At 34.5% G+C, this 25,694-nt stretch overlaps 1 protein-coding gene across 2 annotated transcripts in view; it reads left to right on the top strand.

Annotated features, from left to right (window-relative positions):
* Window positions 1-25,694, top strand: part of CNTN1 (contactin 1) — a 361,942-nt gene that overhangs the window by 62,210 nt on the left and 274,038 nt on the right. For both annotated transcript variants that reach the window (XM_035002871.1, XM_035002873.1), the window contains exon 2: window positions 17,653-17,700. The gene's annotated coding sequence lies outside the window, so the exon portion shown is untranslated. The remainder of the gene's footprint in view (window positions 1-17,652; window positions 17,701-25,694) is intronic.

The raw sequence follows: 25,694 nt of genomic DNA, 5'->3' as shown, positions 1-25,694 counted from the left end.
AAAGAAAGCACTGAAGAATTAGCATTCTTTCTGGCTGAACTGCAATTGCACACAGATTGGCCTCTTATTTTTGCAGCAGTGTTTCATTAGGTCAGCTGAAAGACTGCCCCCTCTGTTCTAATGCAAAATGGTAAACTTAGACAAGGAAGGGGAGCTTCAGCAAGAAATTATCTCTATGATGCCCATTATCTACATTTCTCGAATTTTAAATAATTGAAAACTTCATGCTGATTGCAATCAAGGTCTGCTTATTTTTATTTTATTGCACATAAGCACCTGTTTTTTAAGTTGTCTTCCAGTTGTAATTCGTTATTATAAATTACACAGTTTCACTAGTGCTTCTGTATGGAAGTATAAAGAATTTATTATGTTATTTTTATTTGTGGATTCAAATGCTTTTAAAAAAAAACTTAATAGGTGGAATAATTCCATCAAGGTGACATTAGTTGTAATAATATCTTTACCTGAAGCACACGAACAATTTAATTATTATTAAGAAGGGGAGAAGAATAACATTATATTAAATTGGATCTCCTTAAAATTCTTTTGGAAATAGCAGCTGAATATAAAGTGCATCTCCTGAGTGTCCATGGCCAACAAGTAAAATTACAAGTATGGAAAAACAATATATTTATAGCTTTAGTGTTTAATGATATTTGTACTGACATTTATGAGTTGAAAAGTAGTTACTCTACAATTAACTAATGCAAGATAAAACAAATGGCAAGTGTGAGGGCTTATTTAGCTAGATATAGCATATAATATCTTTTCTTTATTTAAAATTTTAATATTTTGTTCACCAGGAATTTTTGCACTAATTTTTATGTTTTAGAATATTCCATTAAAATATTACTTATACTGATTACTGAATTTGGGGGGTTGCACTTAAATTTTGCCTTTCTGGCAAGTGCCTTATTATTATCATCATGGGCCTGGCCCTGGACCATGTTTAGATATTTTTAGGGCAATAATAAATTGCATTATTTGTGGAAATATACCTCTTTTTTGCCCATTATCTTAAGCAGTTGTCTGTAATATCCCTTTGAGACAATGTTATTAGGAGAAAAAAAAAGAGAGAAAAATGTAGCTCTTAGGACCAGTGTTTCATTCAGAAAATTTTCAGAGGGAGTAGTTAAGGTCCCTTTAAGCTTTTTCTAAAGAGCCATTTATGTGTGATATTATTTGGAACTGGAAATAAAACTAGTGCTAGAAGAATTAAATGTATACTAGAAAAGTATATAAAAAGGAAAACAAAAATTTTGTATCTCAAAATTGTTTAAATATTTCCTTCAGATTTTATTAACTATTTATATGTGTGTATTTTAGAGCTTTGGGCATTGAGACCATGAAAATAGTGTTTAAAGGTTGTCTATAAAAAAAAGGTTGTCTATATAATTAATACCAATTTGCGTATTAAGTTCAAATTGGAATTTTAGAGGTTAGATGCTGCCATAAGGAGTATAGGAGGCTTAAGAGATAACATATAATTAACAAAAATATAATCACAAGAATTTCTCAAATGTGTGTATAAAAGAGGATGATCAGAGACCATGTAAAAAAAGACTGAGACTGGCCTGGCTTGATTACTGCTTTTTCTATTACTTTTTCTAATCTGAAACACATACTATATGCAAAATAATAAATATGAAATATGAAGCAATTAAATTTTACTAGTGACAGTGAAATAAGCAGAAGCAGATACATTATGAAACTAATGATGTGGAAACATCCTTATTAGGACTGCAATTTTAATTTCTGAGTTGGATCTTACTTTGCTTATCAAGCTAGAAGCCTCAGTGCATTTCCATTTGTTAATAAAATATTTTGTGCACATACTAGAGAAGACTTCTCCAAGGAAAACCTGGGAAAGAAATCCAACAGGGTCTCATGAAACCCTTAGACATGTGTGTTATTCCAAGAGGAAATCACATTAGGAATAAATCTCATTGTACTATATCTAAAAGAAAAAAAAAGAAGAACAAAAAGTGACACCTGTGAAAGCTTGTTAACTTACTTAGAATCACAATTAGAACATATTAGAATTTAGGCTAAAACCACTTCTCATGGATAACAAACCAGATGTTTTTCTTCTACACCAGCCTGACTCCCTGTAGTCTTTTCTTGAGTGATCAATATGCACATTTTTTCTACACTGGCTTGAGGATAATTTACTGAGCAGCTTAATTTTCAGCTAAACTAAAGTCAAAGTCTAGTGTTATTTTGTTTATAATGTTATTCTTGCAAATATTCTGCTAGAGATGGGAAACTATATATTTAAGAGGATATGTTCTAGTGTAGGTTGTTCAGAATTAGGAAACCTAAGAACTTTTAATCTGTGTTGTTGCAGGAAGTCCTCAGTTCAGGGTTAATTAATGATGATATTAATAAATAAGAAAAATTTGTATTGCTATTTTTGTGAACACTTGAGCTACAGACTTAACATGCAGGATGGGCAACTATGGGCTGTGTTTGCTTAGAGCATTCATTATCCGGGAGGAGAATGCCCAATTATAAAATCAAAGTTGGCTTGGGTTGAGTGGTGGATTTGTAACATAGCTGACTGAAAATAAAAAATAGAATCTATTGTTATTATTTGATAACACCAATTATTTAACCAAGGTCAATCTGGAAGGTATTGAGAGGTAAAACAGAAGCAAAGCAGAGAAATAAATATCAGTAACATTTATAGGATGAAAAATTCTGGGTAAGTGCATCATTATCACTAAGATAAATGAACAATGATGATTAATGAAAAGTTCTGATACCATGAATCTGGAGTCTGGGGTTAGTAGAAGAACCAATTCTTTGTTTCAGGGACAAAACTGTATTGCTGGGTAATATCTATGGTCAGTGTAGCCCTGGCACTCTGCAAAGTGCCTAGTATAATATACATTCTGTAAATAGACTAGGAGTTTAGTGAATGAATGAAAGAAACAATGGGGGGCCAGTTAAAGGATTTTGAACAGGAGAGTGAAATGACTAGCATAACATTTTAAAAAGGTCACACTGACTGCAATTAGGATACTAGATTTGTTCTGGTAACAATTATAAGCAGCTAGGCTAGTGCAGAAACAGATGTGAGCTGTGGAAGAAATGGCTATGATTGCTTAAATGGAGATAAAGACAAAGTGGATAGACTTGAGAGATGTTTGAACTGAAGTGTCAATATAACTTTGTTATTGGATATATGAAGTTGAGAGGGAGGAAGGGGCCGGAGGGTGCTCAAAGTTTATTGCTTGAGCAACAGGATGAAACTTAGTGCCAACAGCTAAACCAGAAAACCTAAAAAGAGGGTTAATTTGGGGAGGGGTAATGACCTAGCAATGAATTCAGTTTTAGATTTGTGAAATTTGATATCTCTATGGACCGTCAGTAAAACCGATCAGCAGGGAGTTGTATTTATGTCTGGAACTCAGAAAAGAGACTTGAACTAGCAATGTCGAGATTTGGGTTTATCAGCCTAGAGTTGACCATTAAAACCATGGAAGTGAGTAAAATTGTCCATAGGAAATATGCATAAGAAGAAAATAAAACCCAAGACAGATTTCCGAGGAGTGTCTTCCTTAAAGGATGGGCAAAGGAGCTCACAGAAGAAACCAAGGAGGAGAGACAAATTATGGAGAGTGTGGAGAGTGTGGTGTGGCTTGAATGAAGAAAGCTTTTCCAAACAGAAAGAGGGCTAAAATGTAATAAAGCTACATAAAGGTTAAGTAAGATCAGAACTAAAAATACATGTATTTTTTGAATTACTTGTCATTAGGCAATCCACCTTGATGAGAAAACTTTCAGGGCAGGGAGGGAAGAGGGAGCCATCTGTAGTGTTAAGAAGTAGATGGCATGTGAGATCTTGGAGTCCTATAGTGTGATGGGGCAGTGAAGCAGTTTGAAGAAGAGTGATGTAAGGCTGAAATAGAAGGCAAAGGCTCAAGCTCCCTCTTTCAGAAGCTAGAAATTTATATTATTATATTATATCCCCCAGACTTCATCTAAATTGACTCCTGTTATGTGGAGTGACTTAAATGTAGATGAGGGGCAGAGTCCTAAACATTATTTGTGTGTTTTTGGGTTTTCTCTGTTATTCAAAGTTGTGGACAGGAAAGAGAATAAGCGTTGAGAGTCATTGTTCTAAAATCAGATGAACCTCATTTTCCTTGCTTCAGTAGTGCTGCCTTTCTTTGATTGCTTTCTCACTTTCCTTATGTTCTTCTTAGTCAAAACAGGCCAGAATATTTTGTCTTTCTTCTACCTAAGATATAAGGTTCTAAAAGTATTCCTCTTGTGGAATTTTGAGTCACACAGCTTACTCTAATTAATTACATAGTTTATGAAAAACCTTATAGTGCCAAAATAGATATTTTTATGCCTTAAGTGATTCCTCTTCCCTAAGAATATATGTGTATATATAATCTGAGTGATATTCAAAATATTTAACAACAAAACAGATCCTGTATCTATACTTTTATCTGAATCTGTGTCTATCTATCTGTATAGATGTATATCTCTATGTATGTATTAGCACAAGCTATTGGAAATTGATCTTCTATAGGCAAATGTGCATTACACATTACCCCGTGGCAATATCATCTCTTTTAAAGATCGGTACAATGTAGCCACCATATCTCTTGACTTTGATATTAGTGTTTATATAAAGTAACGCCTTTAAAAAATTTAACTCCATGAAAATTAATACCTGAATTTCAGAAAACCGAATTCCAGACTTACATGACACAAACTTCTGATCAAACACTTTGTAAACCTGTAGCCTATTTCCTTTTGACAGTGACTGGCTTGGCACTTTCTATTTGAAAAAAAAAAATAGCAGTATGGTTAAATGCACTTAATTTTTACTTTTATATTCATCCCTTGGAACAGTGGTGATTCAGATATTGTTCCATCCTCTCACGTGCAAAAAAGCTATATTTGTTTAAAAGATAAGAAGATATGTTAAACCTAGAAAATAATTTTATTATACATTTTATTGACTTCCAGAAAGTTAAGTTTGTGCTGTTGTGCAAGGACTTCACTTGAAAGCCTAGAGCAGTAACCCAGGTAAGTAGCACAGGCCAGGTTGTTAGCAGAGGAGATGGTGACAAGTGGTCAGATTTCAGATTTGTTTTTGTAGGGAGAACCAGGGCCAGCTTCACACGTTTGACATCAGTGCTGTGACACAAAGTCCTTTGCTCAGAAGGGGACATGCTTAGTTTTATGCTCTGCTGTTACCATCTTGAAATTATTTTTCCTGTCTTTATTGAGATACAATAAACATATAACATTGTGTAAGTTTAAGGCATCCCATGTAATAATTTGATACACATAAATATTTGTGAAATAATGTCCACAATAAAGTTAACAACTCTATCACTTAAAAATAATGTGCTGTTGTGCACAGTGGGAAGCTACAGAGACTTTGAAAATCAAAACTGAAATGAAAAAAAAAAGATGTTTGCTTTATGATAGTGCTCAGGACTCTTTAAAAAAGATTTTTCTGGGACGCCTGGGTGGCTCAGTCGGTTAAGCGTCTACCTTCGGCTCAGGTCATGATCCCAGGGTCCTGGGATCGAGTCCTGCATCGGGCTCCCTGCTCCACGGGGAGCCTGCTTCTCCCTCTGCCTCTGCATCTCTCTCTCTGTCTCTCATGAATGGATAAATAAAATCTTTAAAAAAAAAAAAAAGATTTTTCTGACCTCTGCTCTGTTGATGTTGCTATTCTAAGTGTTAGATACAGATCTCTGTTCTTAAGAAAGAAATTGTGCCCCAAAGATAGAAAACAATTACAAACAATTTCAAACAAATTCAATTACTTATCAGCAAACATTAGGTTACATGATTTATATTTTATCTGTAATTGTCAGAAGCATGTGTTTAGTATTGGACAGAGGACTTCAGATATGGTCCTGATCAAATGCAATCTTCATAGCACTTATTTTTATCAGCACACTTCATATCTCCCTTCCCTAAAATTTAAGCTCAATGGGAGCAAAGATGTGTTTGACTTGTTCTTGTTGGTTATCACTGTATTTGCAATACCCAGAAGTGTGTGGAACATAGAATGAGCTGAATAAACTTCTGTTAATGATTTTTATTATCCTTAACATAAATTCTTATTCTGTAGTTACTGATGAAATTTTATTGTGCATTCTCCTTTCACCTCTCTCATTAGTGTTGACTCATATTCAACATTATCAATTCAGATTTGCATGTTTATGTTGTTTTTTCCTTCTCTGGTTTTAAAACCATCCCCATCCTATATGAGTGTAATTGGAAACTAGTAGTCGATACTACTTTACAGAAGGTAGCAAGAATCTCATCAGCAAAAACACAGAATTGCAAAACAAGAGGACTGTAAGATAAAACACTTGACTGATGTAGGTGGGCTGAGTTGATCAGTGAAAAGAGGTGAGTAGAAAACAATTTGGACATGGGACAATTTCTTTCAAAACTAGATCTAAAAATGAGGATTGTTGATGGAAGTGGCTTTACATTTGAAAGAGTTGCTTGAAAGATTCCCAAGTGGTATAGGTTTTGTGTGGTTAGAATGGCACTCTAAGAAGACAGTAATGGTTATTGTGTCAGAAGAATTTCAAAGACCATAATTCATTTTTGGATGATTAAAGGAAGAAATGGATCTATCAGTAGTTTTATCATCCCTGAGAAAATTTGCAATCTCACAAGACAACAGATGGTTGAATAATGATTACAGAAAATGCATTTGAGCTGGTAATAGTTTCCTTTCACGGAGGAAAAAACTAATGGCGATTGTCAACTCCTGTGAAAATTTTAACAGATAAACTAAAGATGATAAAGTCAGTGCTTTGAAAAAGTACTTCATCTCTTCCTACCCAGTTTAATTTCATGAATACTTATAGAAATCACACATTTAACTCCATCTCAACATATAATTTAGTTATTTTTAATTTTTTGTTATGATAGAAACATATAAATTAGATTTATACTCTTCTAATTTTAGGCTTTTTTTTCACTTTTCTTTAGCTTTTTAAAAAATCAGTGTTTACTAAAATTTATGAGAAAGAGGTTAGAGCAAAGTAAGTCTTACATATATCTTTCTAATGTTTAATAAGAAAGTGGTTATTTTTCTTTGTCTACTATATGAAGGAGAGATTTGTTTTAATAACTTTACATATTGTATTTGAAAAAGAGCTAACATATTCAAATGGGTTCAATTAAATGGTTTTAATAATATATATTGTTATAATTTTTTTAAATTTTATTTTATTATGTTATTTTAATCACCATACATTACATCATTAGTTTTTGATTAGTGTTCCATGATTCATTGTTTGCATATAACACCCAGTGCTCCATTCAGTATGTGCCCTCTTTAATACCCATCACCAGGCTAACCCATTCCCCCACCCCCCTCCCCTCTAGAACCCTCAGTTTATTTCTCAGAGTCCATAGTCTCTCATGGTTCATCTCCCCCTCCAATTTCCCCTCTTTCATTTTTCCCTTCCTATTATCTTTATTTTTTTTTCAACATGTAATGTATTATTTGTTTCAGAGGTACAGGTCTGTGATTCATCAGTCTTACACAACATAATTTTACATTATAGTTATAATAATTTTATAATATAATAACATATATTTCTTTAGGTAGGTTTCCTTCTCTAGATCTTGGGGAAATTTTTATTATTTATTTATTTATTTATTTATTTTTATTCTTATGTTAATCCCCATACATTACATCATTAGTTTCAGATGAAGTGTTCCATGATTCCTTGTTTGTGCATAACACCCAGTGCTCCATGCAGAATGTGCCCTCCTCAATACCCACCACCAGGCTAACCCATTCCCCCACTCCCCTCCCCTCTAGAACCCTCAGTTTGTTTTTCAGAGTCCATCGTCTCTCATGGTTATTTTTTTTTTAAGATTTTATTTATTTATTTGAGAGAGAGAGAGAGAGCACATGAGAGTGGGGAGGGTCAGAGGGAGAAGCAGACTCCCCGCCAAGCAGGGACCCCAATGCGGGACTCCATCCTGGGACTCCAGGATCATGACCTGAGCCGAAGGCAGTCGCTTAACCGACTGAGCCACCCAGGCGCCCTTGGGGAAATTTTTAGATATGAGGTATAATTACTTAGAAGCTTGGGTGGTCTAGATTTAGCTCTACAATTCTTTTTTTTTTTCTGTTATATTTTTGAATATAAAATGAGTACATATTACATCTCTGTAATCTGATATCCTGATGGGGGGTAACATATGTAGGTATGTTATGAGTAAACCATGGTTTATCTTCATTTTTGTACTGTTTATTTTTTACTTACTCGAAGAGCTTTTTCTCTCAATTTAGGTAAAGCATGAATATGCTGTAAGTCTGGAAATCATTCAGAAACCAAGTATGCAAGTATCTAAATTTGTGAATTTCACAAAAGACTACAGAAAGGGATAGTTACATGATGTTTGTTATTTGTAGGCACCAGCAAGTTTTCACAACCCAAGATTGAGGTTAAACACAAAGAACTAACACAATGGCTACTTTAAATGGTATGAAATTGTCTTGGGATGTATGACCAAAAACAAGCAAGTGAACAAATTAAAAAAACAAAACAAAACACAAAAACCTGAGAGGTCAATATGAGGCAAAACTGTACTCTAAGTAATATGTTACTGCATAGTTACTTTATGAGTCAATTATGGATCTAGATAGATTCTTAATGTTATTAAACAAAAGCTTACTTGATTCATAGAAGGTGGCTTATTAATTATCTATTGTAAAGGCTACAAAAGCAACTATTTAGGGCATTTGCCTCATTCCACATGATAAGCTGTAATCTTATTGCAGCCCATCACACTGATGTGTCTCTATTATTTTGTTTTATGTTTCTATTCTTATGATGAGGTTCTGTGTTCTTGCAATACTCTAAGACAGATAAGACTAAGAATTCTTACGATTATGTCAGTTATTGGACATGTAAGATTAAAGCCTCTGCAAATATACTAAAAATCATGGAATTTACACTTAAAATGGGTCAATATTATGGCATATAAATTATATCTCAATAAAGCTGCTTAAAACAATAGATAGAACCAGGACAGGATTTTACTTGCAGCCACTAATTATTTGTGACTTGGGATTCTTGGGTCTTCTATAACATATAGTAGTGTCACTTATTTATCCCTCGCTTTTATATTTCCCAACTTCAAAAATTTCCAATGAGCTTCCATTCTTTTAAAAAAATGAAACAACTCCGTCAAATAAATAAATACAATTTTTAAAAAATGAAGCAAATCTTTATCCTTTCTTCCTCTTTTTCTGCCTTCTTCTAAATTTTAGATTAAAAAAATAGTCCACACACTCTATTTCTACATCCTTTTCCCCCACCCTATTCCAGCCCCTTCTTTTACTAGTGGATTGAGACTGACTTTGAAGAATTCACTAGTTACTCCTGAATTGCCAGCTGAAGTGATTTCTGCACAGTTCTCATCTTCCTAGAACTCTTTGAAGTAGGAGACATTGTTATGAAACTCTTCATTAACACATGTTTTGTTTGTTTTTGGCTTCAGTGGTCCTATTTTTAATTTGTCATATCTCTTCTCTGATCACACTTTTTCTTTCTCTTTATTTTGTGGCTCATCTTGTAGATTCCACCTCTCCCAGTCCTAGATTCTTTCCACCTATGTTCTCTCATTCTCTTGGCATTAGCTCTTACACCTTTATGGAAATGACACCCAAATCCCTAACTCTAGCTTTGATCACTCTCTTAGTTTGGGGTACATATTTTCAACTTCTTTTTGATTTCTCCACCATCTGTATCCTTTGAGCCTTAAAAATAAGTCATCTTCCTTCTTCCTCCAGACGCTATCTCCCAATCTTAATCAATAATATATTTCTACATCTAGTCAGTCATGCTCTAATGTTCAGAGTATCTTTAATTCCTATCTCCTTTTTCATTCTCTATATTTGTTTTCATGGTAATTAACGATTCCCAGGACTTAAAGGCAGGGAAATGGCTAATGTTACAATGTTACATATACAGTGTAGGAACACAGAGTTCCCTCAAGACCTTACTCTTTGTAACCTTCCAGGTGGCTGTCCTGCCACTGAGTTCATTTGGTATAATGTAAAAGAACAAGGTCTTTAGAGTTAACCCAGGATTGGAGCTGTCATATATGGCACATTATTGTGAATTACAAAAAAGGGTGCTTCTAAAATATATATCCTTTCATTAAAAAAGTCATAATACTGATTTTGTAAGATAAAATTTACTTTCACCTGTGGAAAATTTCTACAATAACCATAGAAATCTATACGATCTATGTCCTTATATGTTCTAAGGGGTGCATAAATTGCGCAACCATACATAGTAGCTCTAAGTATAGGACTACATTGTTCAAATCCTGGCCTTATAGTTTAGTATCTATGTAACCTTGGTAGTATACTAAATCACCTTAAACTTCATATTCATGACCTATAAAAGGTGACTTATAACACTATCTCTTTCAGAGAGTTTTTAGGGTAAGTTAGGAAAAATTATATATAATTAGAAACTTCAAATTTACCTGCAGATGTTCTCAGTCTCTCCTTCAAAGGCACACATCATTATAAGATGCCAAATTGTGAAATTCTTTACACTAAAGAGGAGATGAAAATACTGTTGGTTTTGACAGCTTACTATAAGTCCTTAAAATTTTTGTATTTGAGAATATTTCATTTGAGGACGTTCCAAAAGAACTAAAGGAATAGTTGGCCTATTTTTCCATGACTAAAGGTCTAGCCTAAAACCTAATGTTTATACCTGAATGTTGCTGCTAACTATTTGAACAAAGCAATGAGAAGGCTTTTAACACATTATGAGAAAATGTCTTGGCTTCACCATTTCCATGTTATGATCGTATTTTATTATTCTCCTATTTCAGGGTCAGCAAACCACAGGCCCTGGGCCATATCCAGTCCAGGTACAGTTTTTGTAAATAAAGCTTTATTGGGACACAGCCATACACATTCATTTATGTATTGTCTAAGCTGCTTTCCCAATGTACCAACCAATGGTAGAATTGTGTAGTTGTGACAGAGACCTGTTGGTCCAGCCAGCTTAAGGTATTTACCATCTGGCCCTTTATATATAAAGTTTTCTGACCCCTACCTTTTCAAACTTTTTAAAATATTAACATACTCGAACTCCCACTTTGCTCAAGTCTACACATAGAAAAAAACAAAGACTGTATTGATCTGGAATATGGTGAGTCTTATTTTTTCTTCCGAAATATCTTTTATTAATGAACAATGGAAAGCTCGATGCTGCCTAAACACATACAGTTCCTTAAGTTTTATTAAAAACAAAACAAGACAAATGAAAAAACCCTAAGGCAGAACAACCTGTTCCTTTTCACCAGATTTTACTGGCATTACCTAGAAAATGTTTCCTATAGGAAATAAGCTTTTAAGAACTGATCTTTTCCCTTCTTTTGACATTAAAGAGTGATAGTGGGGAAAAGCCCATTTAATAGTTAGAAGAACCATCTATTTGATGACAGAGTGAGTGACTCAGTTCCTTGTTGAAAACAAATTTGGATTGGAACTTGAGGAATTCTATTAGTACCTATTTTCATTAAAGCAAGTGGTTGAAACCATACCTTTCACATGAGAAAATAATCCCTATTTTGCAAGATTTCTAATATAATAGTGTATGTTAAAAACTTGGTAAATAATTGTTTCTCAATAGTAGCTATCATTTTTATTGTAAAGATTAAGTTCATTAACTAAAATATATCAAATTAATTCAACTTATCCTTCAGAAACTCTATTTAACACACAATTTCCCATCTGTTTCTTTTAAATTATTTAATTCCTTCTGTGTATTACTTCTCATTCTTTAAAAATGAGTAAAAATTTAACTCTCCTCACCTTTTTTCACCTGCCACTTAAAAGAATTCCACCAAGGAGATTTATAATTTAAAAGCTAGTTGTCTGGTAGTGTTTGGATATGTAGATATACCTGAAAGTATAATTATTTATGAAGCACAAAAATATATAGCAACCCTTAAGAAATTTATTATTATTATTTTTTTTTTTGTCAAGGTTTCCAATGTCCTAAATACCAATAGCTATGGATTGGACCTCAATTATAGTACATTCTCCAAGAAGTTTGCCATCACTTAATACATTCTTTGTAATATGTTTTATTTTTTTAAGATTTTATTTATTTATTTGAGAGAGAAAGAGAGAGAGAGTGCACAAGCAGGGTGAGCAGCAGGCAGAGGGAGAGGGAGAAGCAGGCTCCCCACTGAGTAGGGAGCCTGATGCGGGGCTCGATCCCAGGACCCCAGGATCACAACCTGAGCCAAGGGCAGACGCTTAACGACTGAGCCACCCAGGCGCCCCATGAGGACTCATTTTAACTGGAAATCTAAATCTCCCTAAAGTCAATGTAGTTTTGGAGCAAATATAAGGAGTTAAAAGTTAGAATTTTAGGGCACCTACTACTACTGGAAAGATTTGTTGCTTGTACATCCCAACTGGGAAAAGTGATAATAAATCAATTGAATGATTAGGCTTTGAAGTTTAAGGCCATCAGGGATTTGGAATGTTTGAGATGAAAATTCTGAAACATCAGCCAAGAATTTATTTAGTTGTCAATTCTATGGGAAACTACAATATGATTCTAGGATAACCAACATATAAAGTAAAATTTGAGAAGATTTCTCATACTCATCTTTGTCTTATATTTTCACAGAGAGTGGTATTTTTTTGTTGTTGTTGTTTGAGAAAAAAATGGCCAATCCTCATTTTAAGGTTCATCTCAAAATTCCATGAATTGAAAGAGAAGGACTTTAAAGAAAATAAGCACTCTATTCAAGCTTCTTGTTTTGGTTAGAGGTTCAGGACTCATAGACTAGGAAGATGTGATCTATTTCCTGGAATGACTGATCACACTAATGGGTGGTAGACTTTTCTTTCTTTCTTTTTTTTTTTTTTTTTAACATTTTTTGTTTAAATACCAGTTAGTTAACTTCAGGTATACAATGTACAGATTCAACACTTTAATGTAATACCCTGTGCTCATCACACATGTACTCCTTGATCCCCATCATCTATTTAACCCACCCCCCCAATCTACTTTCCCTCTGATAATCATCAGTTTGTTCTCTACAGTTAAGAGTCTGTTTCTTGGTTTACCTCTTTCTTTCTTTTTTTTCCCCTTTGCTCATTTGTTTTTTTCCTTAAATTCCACATATAAGTGAAATTTTCTTTTTTAAAGAATTTTATGCCAGGATGATAAAAGTCACTTTTCTTTATGAAGATGGTGTGACTCATTAATGAATCAAGATTTGTCTTACACTAGAAAGCAGTCATATGCTCACTAGTAAGGTTACCTCTGTTAGTAAGAGCTGGCTTTTTCATAAACAACTAAAGGTAGGAACCAAATACATGAAAATAAGTTGGATGTGAAACAAATTGAAGATCCTTAAAATGTAAGTGAACAGCAAAACAAATGGTAATCTTGGGAATATAAGCAATAACTGTATCAGGACTCTTAAGCCATCTGTGCATGAGTGAAGTGTTAGGAACAGCTGAACTCACAACCATATCTGGGACAAAAGCCTCAAATGAGAAAAAGGGAGGAAAAATTTCATGTAAGCCACTAGAAGACACGTTAAAACTACACTCCTGCACTTGGGTCTCTATCCCACTGTACATCTGTCTTATCATTCAAAATAGAAAATTTAAATCTCAGTTCAGGCTGAGCCATTGAACATGGCCCTGTTCCTCCGTTGGCTATGTGTCAGAGATCCCTGGATAAACTCTCCTTTCCTTTCCTGAGGTTTCCACTGGAGACAAGTATATCCCCCCATGTATAGGAATAACAAGGTAGTTTGAATTGTATTATTTTGTTATTTTATATGGGATAAGGGGAGGGTTGTCATTGTTATTCCTGCCTCCCATAAAATTTGTCACCAAAGTGAAGTACTGGTACAAGAGAACCCAAAAGCAACATCAAAGGGTGAATATAGCAGCATAAAAAGTCATAAATTTAATTATCTCTGTGTGTACACTTTGTCTTCTCAACTGTACTCTATTATAGTCAAAATGGATCTTTATTGATTTGCTTAATGCCTATTTACATTTTGCTTCTGCATCTGATTTCATATTTTCTTAGGAGAAAAGAATAACTTTCCCTTAGAGTGGGTGGTATAAACAAAATAAATGAGTTTTAGATTTTATTTATTTGTGAGACAGAGAATGAGAGACAGAGAGCATGAGAGGGAGGAGGGTCAGAGGGAGAAGCAGACTCCCTGCCGAGCAGGGAGCCCGATGTGGGACTCGATCCTGGGACTCCAGGATCATGACCTGAGCTGAAGGCAGTCGCTTAACCAACTGAGCCACCCAGGCGCCCAATAAATGAGTTTTAGAAATTGAATGCTATCTTTTGTATTCTCCTCTTTCTACTATTTTTCATTAGTCAGCTCATGAGATTAAATATTCTTTAGAATACTACTGGGTACAATTTTGCCTTGTAACTTAAAAAAATATTAATCCTTGAAGTTCAATTTTGTGACAAAACATCTTAATTGATTTACTTTTTAAGCCTGCTGTAATTAACAAAATGTGTCTAATTCTTGAGGAAGAGGTTTATAATGCTTCTGCATAAAAATATTGGATAATAAAAATGTCTGGAAAATATTTTTTCTCCCCAGCCCATCACATTAAAAAAAAAACAAAAGGGGTTATAAATTAAAAAAACAAAAGGGGTTCTAAAATGCCAACTCTGCTTTTTTAATTGGCCAGGGGAAAGCCAATATCACCCTCTTCCATCTTATTGAATCCAAGAAATGTTCTCCAGTCCTCATCTGATTTGCACTCTGTGGCACTGTACACTCTTACTCAGTCAGTCTCTGTCCTTCCACAGATCCTTCTTTGCTTCTCTAATGCCATGCTCTCTTGGACTTTCTTGGCTTGTTTGTTTGTCTTCAGTCTCCTTTGCTGGTTCATTTTCCACTGCCCATTTCTTAAATGTCTACATTCCTCGGGGTTCTGTCATTATTAACCTCTCTTCTCATTTTCCCACCTCTTCTGCCTTCTGCAATGTAGCCCAGACTTTAGCAGCCCAGGCTATGTAAACCAACTACTCAGGTTTCATCATGTGTTATTAGTCTCCTATTGCTGTATAACAAATTACCACAAACTTATGGCTTAAGACAATACTCATTTAGTATTTTACAATTCTGTAGGTCAGAAGTCTGGATGGATTTCATCTGGGTCATCTGCTCAGGGTCTCAACAGGCTGAAATCAAGCCTGAGAAGTCAGCTAGGACTGAGGTCTCATCTGAGGCTTGAGGTCCTCTTCTAAGCTCACTGGTGTTGGCGGAATTCAACTTGTTGTGGTTGTAGGGCTGAATTCCCCATTTTCTTGATGGCTATTAGCCAAGGGCTATTCTCGGCTCTTAGAAGCTGCTCCCAATGCTCCACCATGTGGGCCTCTGCATAGGCCTTCTCACACTTTTAATCTCTGATGTCAGGGAGGGCCCAATCTCCTTCAAATGGATCAACTGATTAAGCCAGGCCCACAAGGATCTCCCTTTTGATTTTGATTAATTCAAAGTCAATTTATTAATAACTAAGTCATGGGAATTTTTTCCCATCGCATTTGGGGATAGGTTCTGCCCCACACAGGAGCGGAAACTGTACAAGGTTTGAACACCAGAAGTTGGACATGTTGGAGGCCATCTTAGAATTCTGCCTACCATACCCTAGTTCTGCCATTTACTAGGTATGTGAATTTGGGAAAATTATATAATTCCTTTGTGCCTTGGTTTTCTCATCTTTAAAGTGATATAAAAAACAGAGTACTCTTTATGGGGTTATTGTATGGATTAACTGGATTGTAACATGTAAAATGCTTAGAACAGTGACTGATACATAGAGTCTGCAAAAATTCAGTTATCATTATTAAGCTATTTTCTCCCCATAGATATTGTATCCACTCCCATGGCTTCGATGTTACCAATATTCCTATGACTTCCAAATTTATATATCCAGTCAAGATCTCTATTCTGAGCTTTAGACAGTTATGCTTTCCTAAGTCATATCTCCACTCTCTTCTCCTTTTCCTACCATTCATTCATGAAAACATTTTTTTTGGAGTATCTACTGTGTGCAAAGTATTGTGGCAGAGAATATAATGATCAGTAAAACATGCAGTCTCTGCCCTCATGTAGCTGACATTCAAGTGAGAGAGACTGATTATAATCTATCTCCCAAAACGTATTAAAACAAACGAATTTTATCAATTTATTTTGCGAATATTCTAGTCAAAGCCACCATCCTTCTTTCCTGAACTAGAACAATACCCTTTGCTCAGTTCCTATATTCACTCTTCCTCCACTTTCTCTTTCCTCACCAGAGCTACCATCTTCAAGGAGATCTAACTACCTCACTCCTCTGCATAAACCTTGCAGTAACCTCCTGTAGTGTGTAAGATAAAAACTAACCTCCCTCTAACCTGCTATGGCCCTGCCTGACCTCGCCAACTTTACGCACACCTACACAACACTCCATTTCTGTGTTTTAACCTTAACAGCCTTCTTTCTGCTTTTCAACAGTGCCACGCTCCTTCCTGCATTAGCACCTTGCACCTGCCAGTTCTTCTAAATGGAAACTCTCTCTGCTCTGTCTTTACCCAGTAACTCTCCGTTCAAATTTTATTCCTCTCCTTTATTCCCTCAGACCAATTCAGGATCCCCATTGCACTCAAAGTACTATATGAGCCATATGAATGGCCATATGAATAGGTTCAGCCATATGAATAGCTAGATTTTACAACTGTTTGATTTATGAGGAAACATGACATAGTCTGTATTTTAAATGGAAAGGCTATTCTCAGAATGTGCATTTGATGGGACAAGCTTTCTATGTAATTACCTCTGTGTCAATTGAGACCAAGTTTACCCTAACAGTATTTAGGAGGGAACACATTTATGGCTATGAGGGTTACTGAAGACCAGAACAAGAATGTGAAAAGTATTCTATAAACTATCAAACTTAACACACAATTTTTGTTGCTATTATTTTTATTAAAATCACCAAAATATCAGTTCATTTAAAACCTGAGCTAGGTTGAATTTAATCCAGTTGATTTTACCCAAATACTTGGCTTCCTCTATGAAATGTTTAGATCTACCTGTTTTTTTTCCCTTAAATTTGTATGTGTATGACTATTCATGTGCCATCTACCAATATGCATACATATATATGGCATATACATGCACACGCATACACGCTATATGTGTGATGAATATGGTGTATATACAGGTTTCTCTAAAATAAATTCCAGTCTAGTGTTCACTATCATAAAATGGGACCAGTTCAGCAGTTCTTATCCTGTTTTATTTAAAATGTTAATTTTTAGTTCAGTTCAGTAATGGTGAATAAGAGGGTATTTGGGCTATGAACCATCAATAGGCTTTGCAAACAATAAAAAAAGTCAAATCCCTTTAAGTTAAAAGTGTTTACTGATTTTGTAATGTATTTTAAAAATATGCTAAAACTTTACTGCAATGGTCAAAGCAACAAACAAAAACTTGTAGAGGATTAAAATGCAACTAATTTTTTGTAAAAAATGTTAAAAATTATAAAGTAAAAACATCTTTATCTTCAAGCTAATTGACTGTAATTTCATAATTATTGATTTGCAGATATCCAACTTGGATCATTTCTGAAGCTGAATTCAGAACAATCTTAAGGTAAGCTGTTTACTTGGAGTGTGTGTGTGTGTGTGTGTGTGTGTGCGTGCATGTGTTTTAAAGAATAAAAATAAGGATATTGATAATGATATTGGTTCCATTTTAACATTCTGTATTATTTCTCAATTTTATAAAAATATCAAAAAAAAAAAGAGAGAGGTAAACCATAAGAGACTCTCAACTATAGAGAACAAACTGAGGGTTGCTGGAGGGGAGGTCGGCGGAGGATGGGCTAAATGGGTGATGGGTATTAAGGAGGGCACTTGTGATGAGCCCTGGGTGTTATATGTAAGTGATGAATCACTAGTTCTACTCCTGAAACCAATATTAAACTATATGTTAACTAACTAGAATTTAAATAAAAAATTAAAAAAATATCAAAACATACAATAAACTGCTTGATGACTGCTTAGTAATGTCTTCTAAGAGTCCTATCTGCTAATACCCATATGAGTAAATCATTGTGCAAATATACAAAACAATTAGAGAAAAATTAATACCAGATAGTGTAGTGCTCAATGTTGCTGAGTTAATAGATGTTAGGATGAGGGGCGCTTGGGTGGCTCAGTTGTTAAGCGTCTGCCTTCAGCTCAGGTCATGATCCCAGGGTCCTGGGGTTGAGCCCGAATCGGGCTCTCTGCTCAGCGGGAAGCCTGCTTCTCCCTCTCCCTCTCCCCCTGCTTATGTTCCCTCTCTTGCTGTGTCTCTAATAAATAAATAAAATCTTTAAAAATAATAGATGCTGGGATGAGTTATCAAATGTGAGCTGAGTAATGGGGACATGTAATGGAATTAATAATAATAACAACAGTGCCAATAATAATACTATTTACCTCACATTATCGTCTAGGCACTCTACTAAACACTTTATGAAATGCTTTATATCATACAATCCTCACAAATTCTTGAAGCCAAAGTATTATTATTCTTGTTATTATTATTAATCTCATTTTATAATGAGAAACGTGAAGCATGTCTAAAGTCATGTGATAGTGAGTGGCATGGTTATCAGCTGAGGTCTATCCCACACCAAGTTTTGGTTTCCTCCCACTATATAAACTGCCTAGAGAATATAAGAGTTCAGCATTTTGTGAATTTTGGATTGATAGGACAATGAGAAGGGGATTTTTTGCAGTATGAAGACCACTTAACAAAATTGTGAAAGATGATCTAGATTTGTGCTCGAGTGACAAGTTGGAATGAAGAGCATTTGAGGAAAATGTAATAAAAATTGTACAGCCAGAGCAGATGGAGGTTGTGGATCTATTTTGGTGGATAATACTAAGTGATTGTTCCAGTTTCATCTCTATTGTCCTCTAGCTAAAAACTACTAAACTGGATTTTTACTGTTGTAGTTGAGTACAATAATCCACAATCTGGTCAGATAACGAGTTAAAAAAAACAATTAGCAATAAAGTGCTAGAATTAGGAGGGATCATTGAAAATTATTTAGTCCTTTCAAGGCAGGAAATGACAGCCTATTCCTGATAGAGGCAGTGGAATAGAGAGGCATACTATTACCAGAAGACATGAAAGCAAACAAATATGACAGGTCTTCATGATACATTAGATAAAATGAATAAAGGGAAAGGAAGAGCAGAGATGTTTCAAGTTTATTCTTATAGAAAAAAGAAAATTGCAAAACTGATGAAAAGGAAATATTGTTGGAGAACAGAGTGAGTTTGGTTTCACTTATTTGCACCTGAAATATCAACAAGGCCCCACATTCATACATTCATATATCCTATAGAACATAAAAAGTTACATGAAGAAAAGCGGTGAAGATTGGGTTCTAATTTCATCCACTTTAGAGTGGGTGATAACTACAGAAGGATTAGTATAAAAATAGAAGCACACGGGGCTGATATTTTTTCTTTTTTAATTTTCTTTTTAATTTTTTTAAGTTTTCATTTTAATTCTAGTGTGGTTTTATATAGCATTATATTAGTTTCAGGTGGACAATATAGTGATTCAACAATTCTATACACTACTCAGTACTAACCATGATAAATGTACTCTTGATCCCCATCACCCCGTCCCTACCCCTGGTAACCATTGGTTTGTTCTCTATAGTTAAGGGTCTGTTTCTATGTTTTTTTTATTATCTCTTTCTCTTTTTTCCATTGCTTGTTTGATTTGTTTCTTAAATTCTGCATATGAGTGAAATAATGTGGCAATTGTCTTTCTCTGACTGATTTATTTCACTTAGCATTCACTCTGTAGTTCTATTCATGTCCTTGCAAATGGCAAGATTCTGTTCTTTTTTATGGCTGAATAATATTCCATTATATATATACTACCTCTTCTTTATCCATTCATCTATTGATGGACACTTGGGCTGCTTCCATAATTTGGGTATTATACATAATGTTGCAATAAACATAGGGGTGCATGTATCCCTTTAAATTCATGTTTTTGTGTTTTTAGGGTAAAAAGCCAGTAGTGCTATTACTGGGTCAAAGGGTACTTCTCTATTTTTAACTTTTTCAGGGACCTCTATATTGTTTTCCACAGAGGTTGTTCCAGTTTATATTTCTACCAACAGTGAACAAGGATTCCTTTTTCTCCACATTCTTTCCAACACTTGTTATTTCTTGTGTTTCTGATTTTAGCCATTCTGACAGGTGTGAAGTGATATTTTATTGTAGTTTTGATTTGTATTTCCCTGATGATGAATGATGTTGAACATCTTTTCATGTGTCTGTTGGCCATCTATATGTCTTCTTTGGAGAAATGTCTGTTCATCTCTTCTGCCCAGTTTTATTTGTATTATTTGGGGTTTTTTTGGTGTTGAGTTGTATAAGTTCTTTATGTATTTTGCATACTAACACTTTGTCAGATATGTCATTTACAAATGTCTTCTCCCATTCCATAAGTTGCCTTTTAGTTTTGTTGATTGTTTCCTTTGTTGTACATAAGCTATTTATTTTGATGTAGTTCCAATAGTTTATTTTTGCTTTTATTTCCCTTGTCTCAGAAGACATCTAGAAAGAAGTTGCTATAGCTGATGTCAGAGAAATTACTGCCTGTGCTCTTTTCTAGGATTGTTATGGGTTCAGGTTTCATATTTAGGTCTTTAAACCATTTTGAACTTATTTTTGTGTATGGTGTAAGAAAGTAGTCCAATTTCATTCTTTTGCATGCAGCTGTCCAGTTTTCCCAACACTACAGTTGGGAAAGTTGAAGGGACTGTCTTTCTCCCATTGTGTATTTTTTTCCCTTTTTATCAAAAATTAATTGGCCATATAATTATGGGTTTATTTCTAGGTTTTCTATTCTGTTCCATTGATTGATGTGTCTGTTTTTGTGCCAATACCATACTGTTTTGTTTATTACAGCTTTGTAATATAACTTAAAGTCTGGAATTGTGATGCCTCCAGTTTTGTTTTTCTTTTTCAGGATTGCTTTGACTATTCAAGGGTCTTTCGTGGTTCTATACAAATTTTAGGATTGTTTGTTCTAGTTCTGTGAAAAATGCTTTTGGTATTTTGATAGGGATTGCATTAAATATGTAGGTTGCTTTGGGTAACATAAACATTTTAACAATATATGCTCTTCCAATCTGTAAGCATGGAATGTCTTTCCATTACTTTGTGCATTTTCAGTTTCTTTCATCAGTGTTTCATAGTTTTTAGAGTACAGGTCTTTCACCTCTTTGGTTAAATTTATTTCTTGGTATTTTATTCTTTTTGGTGCAATTGTAAATGAGATTGTTTTCTTAATTTCTTTTTCTGCTGCTTCATTATTAGTATATAGAAATGCAACAGATTTCTGTACATTGATTTTGTATCCTGCGACTTTACTGAATTCATTTATCTGTTCTTGTAGTTTTTTTGTGGAGTCTTTAGGGTTTTGTAAATATAATATTGTGTTATCTGCAAATAGTGAAAGGTTTACTTCTCCTTTACCAGTTTGGATGCCTTTTAGGGCTCATATTTTAAACACCTTTTTCAGTTGAACATTTTAAAAATAAAATATAGTTATGTAAGCCTGAAAAATGTATGTGAGATGATGCAACCTGTATAATAGTCTCTCTAAACTCTCAAAACTCTCTAAATTCTCAAAGTTTTTATTTGTTTGGGATTTATTTCTTTGGCAATATAATCTTCATTGTTTTAAGGAAAGTAAATGAAAATTACTTAAAACTCACCTCTAGAAAACATTTATCTTAAGTGCTGAAAATATTGATTTTCTTTTATTGGGTATTAGCTTGTTAACAATGTTTCAGGTAAAATACAATTTAAAATCACTTTTTATTTCAGAATAAAAACTTCATTCATTGTGTACTGAAACATGTGAATTAGATGACAAACAGGAGAGAAAGAAAGAAGGGAAGCTCTACCTAGACTACAAGTTAATTCATTTGGAGAGATGTCCCACTAAGGCTGGCTTACAATACTATAATATTTTTTACAACACTATAACAGTTTTTTCTTAGAATTGGTTAAAAAAGGACAAGTTGAAATGATACATACTACGGAATTATAAACTTCTTACATTTTACTAAACATTTTCACTCATAGATTAAATTCATCAGATATTTACTCAGTACCTAAATTCAGTGCTAAATTCTGGGCCTACCACAATATTTTTTTCTTTTTTTGGTAGGTTTCTGTTTTTGTTTGTTTGTTTTTTTAATTTTATTTTATTGTTAATCACCATACATTACATCATTAGTTTTTGATGTAGTGTTCCATGATTCATTGTTTGCGTATAACACCCAGTGCTCCATTCAGTACGTGCCCTCTTTAATACCCATCACCAGGCTAACCCATCCCCCTACCCACTTCCCTCTAGAACCCTCAGTTTGTTTCTCAGAGTCCATAGTCTCTCATGGTTCATCTCCCCCTCTGATATCCCGCCCTTCATTTTTCCCTTCCTACTATCTTCTTTTTTTTTTTTTAACATATAATATAGTATTTGTTTCAGAGCTACAGGTCTGTGATTCATCAGTCTTACACAATATAATTTCTCTTTTCAAGAGGCTCACAGTCTAGTTTAAAAAATGTATAAACAAGTTATTATAGCATGGTATAATTCCTTGCTATAGAAGCACAAGGTATAGGATTACTTCTGATTCAGTGGATCAGGACTGCTCATAAATATCAATAAGGGAATGTAGATCTTTATAAACCTATAAGAAGATGTACTTTCTAAATTTAGATTTAAGCTTAATCAGTGTTTTTGAAAAATATAAAGTTAATACAAAGACTAATAGTAGGCTTTAGATTTCTTAGAATTTAATTCTCAAAAGATGTGATTTTTTTTCTTCATTTTGAGTCTGGAGGAGGGTCTTCATATAATGTACTATCAATCTATTTTTAGCAAGTAGGCATTCAAAATGTGAAGCATATTGCCTCTGATTTACTATTTATTTTTCTTGACAGTACCATCAAGAATGTTACTTGTTGGGGTGCCTGGGTAGCTCAGTTGGTTAGGTGTCTGCCTTCCACTCAGGTCATGATCCCAGGGTCCTGAAATCGAGCCTCCCTACCCCCCCACAGCCCATGTCAGGCTCCCTGCTCAGTGGGGAGTCTGCTTTTCCCTCTCCCTCTACCCCTACTCCCTGCTCTCTTTCTAATAAATAAGTAAAATCTTTAGGGGAAAAAAAAGAATGCTACTTGTTGAATGTATTAAGAAGTTGATTAGAAAAGCTATCACTTTGTTAACAGTTTTACTTAAGGTAATAAAACCTTTGTTATACCGGCAATGAAATGTATTATTTCAATTTATAAAAATAAATTTGGGTAGGTGTTAAAAAAATAGAGAGAGAGTTCATTTTCTGGCAGTTGTTAAATGAAAAACTCTAAAAACATAGCTACAAAACACTTCTTTTTAAATGCTTTTCTGAGATGATAGGAAAAGAAAGACTCTAAAGAGGACAAAAACAAAGCAAAAGCAGCAATCCTGAGAAGTAACCAAGGCTAAAGCTGGGGACAGAAGGTGAAGCCTAGGGCTAGTCCAAGTTGGAATCTAATAGAAGAATCTCTCAGGAAACCAGGGTCCTTAAGGACAACACTCCAAGAGTAAGGATGTACAAGAAATAAACCTACCACTAAGAACGTGCATCAAAAACATGCCTATGTAGACTTTGACACTGAGTGTAGTGACATGGATTTGCCCTTTGAATTCAGAACTTTTGGACTGCCTTCACTGAGGTTTGGTTGTAGAATTCACCTGATCCAACACACTTCATCCAATAATTTATAATGGTTCCAGATTCATAGTTGGTGGGAAGGAGCAAAAGAAATAATTTTCTGTATGAATCTAAATTCAATATTTTAAAGATAAATTTTGAGATAAATTAGTTAATTCAAAACTTACAAAGCATATAGAATAAAATGGATTTAAAAGAAGGCTGAAAAAAGACAGAAAATACAGTTTTTAAAGGTATATTATGCTGGAATGATCAGATTTGGAAAAAAAAAAGAAATATGTTTAATATTATGTTAATTTTCTATCGTTTCCAATGCAAATTACCACACACTTAGTGTCATAAAACAGCAAGATTGATCACTGTACATTTCTATAAGTTAGTAATCTAGTACTAGCACAAGTGTCACCAGATACAGTCAAATTGTAGGCAGGATGCATTTCATTCTGGAGGCTCCAGAGGAGAATTGGATCAGTTTCCTATTCATTTGGCTGTTGGCAGAACTCAGTTCCTTGTGGTTGTAGGACTGAGCTCCTTGCTTTGTTGCTGGCTCTAAGTTGAGGATTTCTTCTAGCTTCCAGTTGCTACCACATGCCTTGGCATTGGTGCCCCCCCCCCCTTTTTTCAAAGCCAGGAATCACAGGTTGAGACCTTCTCACATCATATCTTTCTGACCCCTTTCAGTTCAAGTTAGCAGTATCTTTGGTTGTAGAAAATTCTCAGGAACTCTGTGGGTCTTCCATGGATGTCACAGGATTCACTCCATCAGACAAGCAGCTCACAATCAGATCTTTCCAAGGAAGTTTCTTCACTATTTTTGGCTACTGCTGAGATGGCTGAGGGGATCTATGGTCATTTCCTTAATCTTGTCAAAGAGTCTTTTTTGCTCCTGAATACTCTGATCTTTTGATCTTTCTGAAGAATCTCAGAAAACTAATCTCTTCATTTTAAATAAAAATTAAATTCAAAATAATCTCTTAATTTTAGCATCTTTGTGATACAGAGAGGTTAAGAATTTCCAAAATCTTCAAGTCCTGGTTTCTTTTTGTTTAATAACTCCTTCATCAATTTATCTCTCTTTTCTCACATTTTATTCTAAGGAGAAAGAAAAAAATCAGTCTGTACCTTTAACATTTTGCTTGGAAATCTTTTCAGCTGAATATTCAAATTCATTGCTTACAAGCTCTGCTTTCCACATAATTGCATGACACAGTCCTCCTAAGTTTTCTGCCACTGTAAAAAAAATCCCTTTTCCTCTGGTTTCCAATAACATGTTCTCATTGCCTTCTGAGCCCTCTTGGACTGTCTTCAACGTCCATCTTTCTGTTAACAGTCTATTCAAAGAAATTTTGACTTTTTTTCGTGTTTCTCAGAATTCTTCCAGCCTATGCCTGCTTCTTGATAGCAAAATCAATTCCATATTTTTAGATATTTGTTACAGCAACACTTCACTTCTGATACTGAAATCTGTAATAATTTTCTACTGCTGCTAATAAATTGCTACAAACTTAATGGTTTAAAACAACACAAATTTCTTATTTTACAGTTCTATAGATTAGAACTCCAGTATAGTTCTCATTGGGCTAAAACTAAGAGTGGCAGATTATATTCCTTTCTCGATGCTCTGTGGGAGTATCAGTTATCTGCTCATTCAAATTACTGAGTTCAATTTCTTATGGTTATAAGAACTGGGGTTCCCATTTTCTTGCTGACTATAAACTGAAGTTTGTTCTCAGCTCCTAGAGCCTGCTGCATTTCTTGGCTCATGGCCCCATCTTTATCTTTCTAAAGCCAACAACAGTGGGCCAAGTCCTTTTCACATTTCATCTCTCTGACCCAT

Source organism: Mirounga leonina, unplaced genomic scaffold, assembly GCF_011800145.1.
Source record: "Mirounga leonina isolate KUSES-001 unplaced genomic scaffold, KU_Mleo_1.0 Mir_126, whole genome shotgun sequence".
Taxonomy (NCBI): domain Eukaryota; kingdom Metazoa; phylum Chordata; class Mammalia; order Carnivora; family Phocidae; genus Mirounga; species Mirounga leonina.
This window is presented reverse-complemented; position numbering and strand designations above follow the sequence as displayed.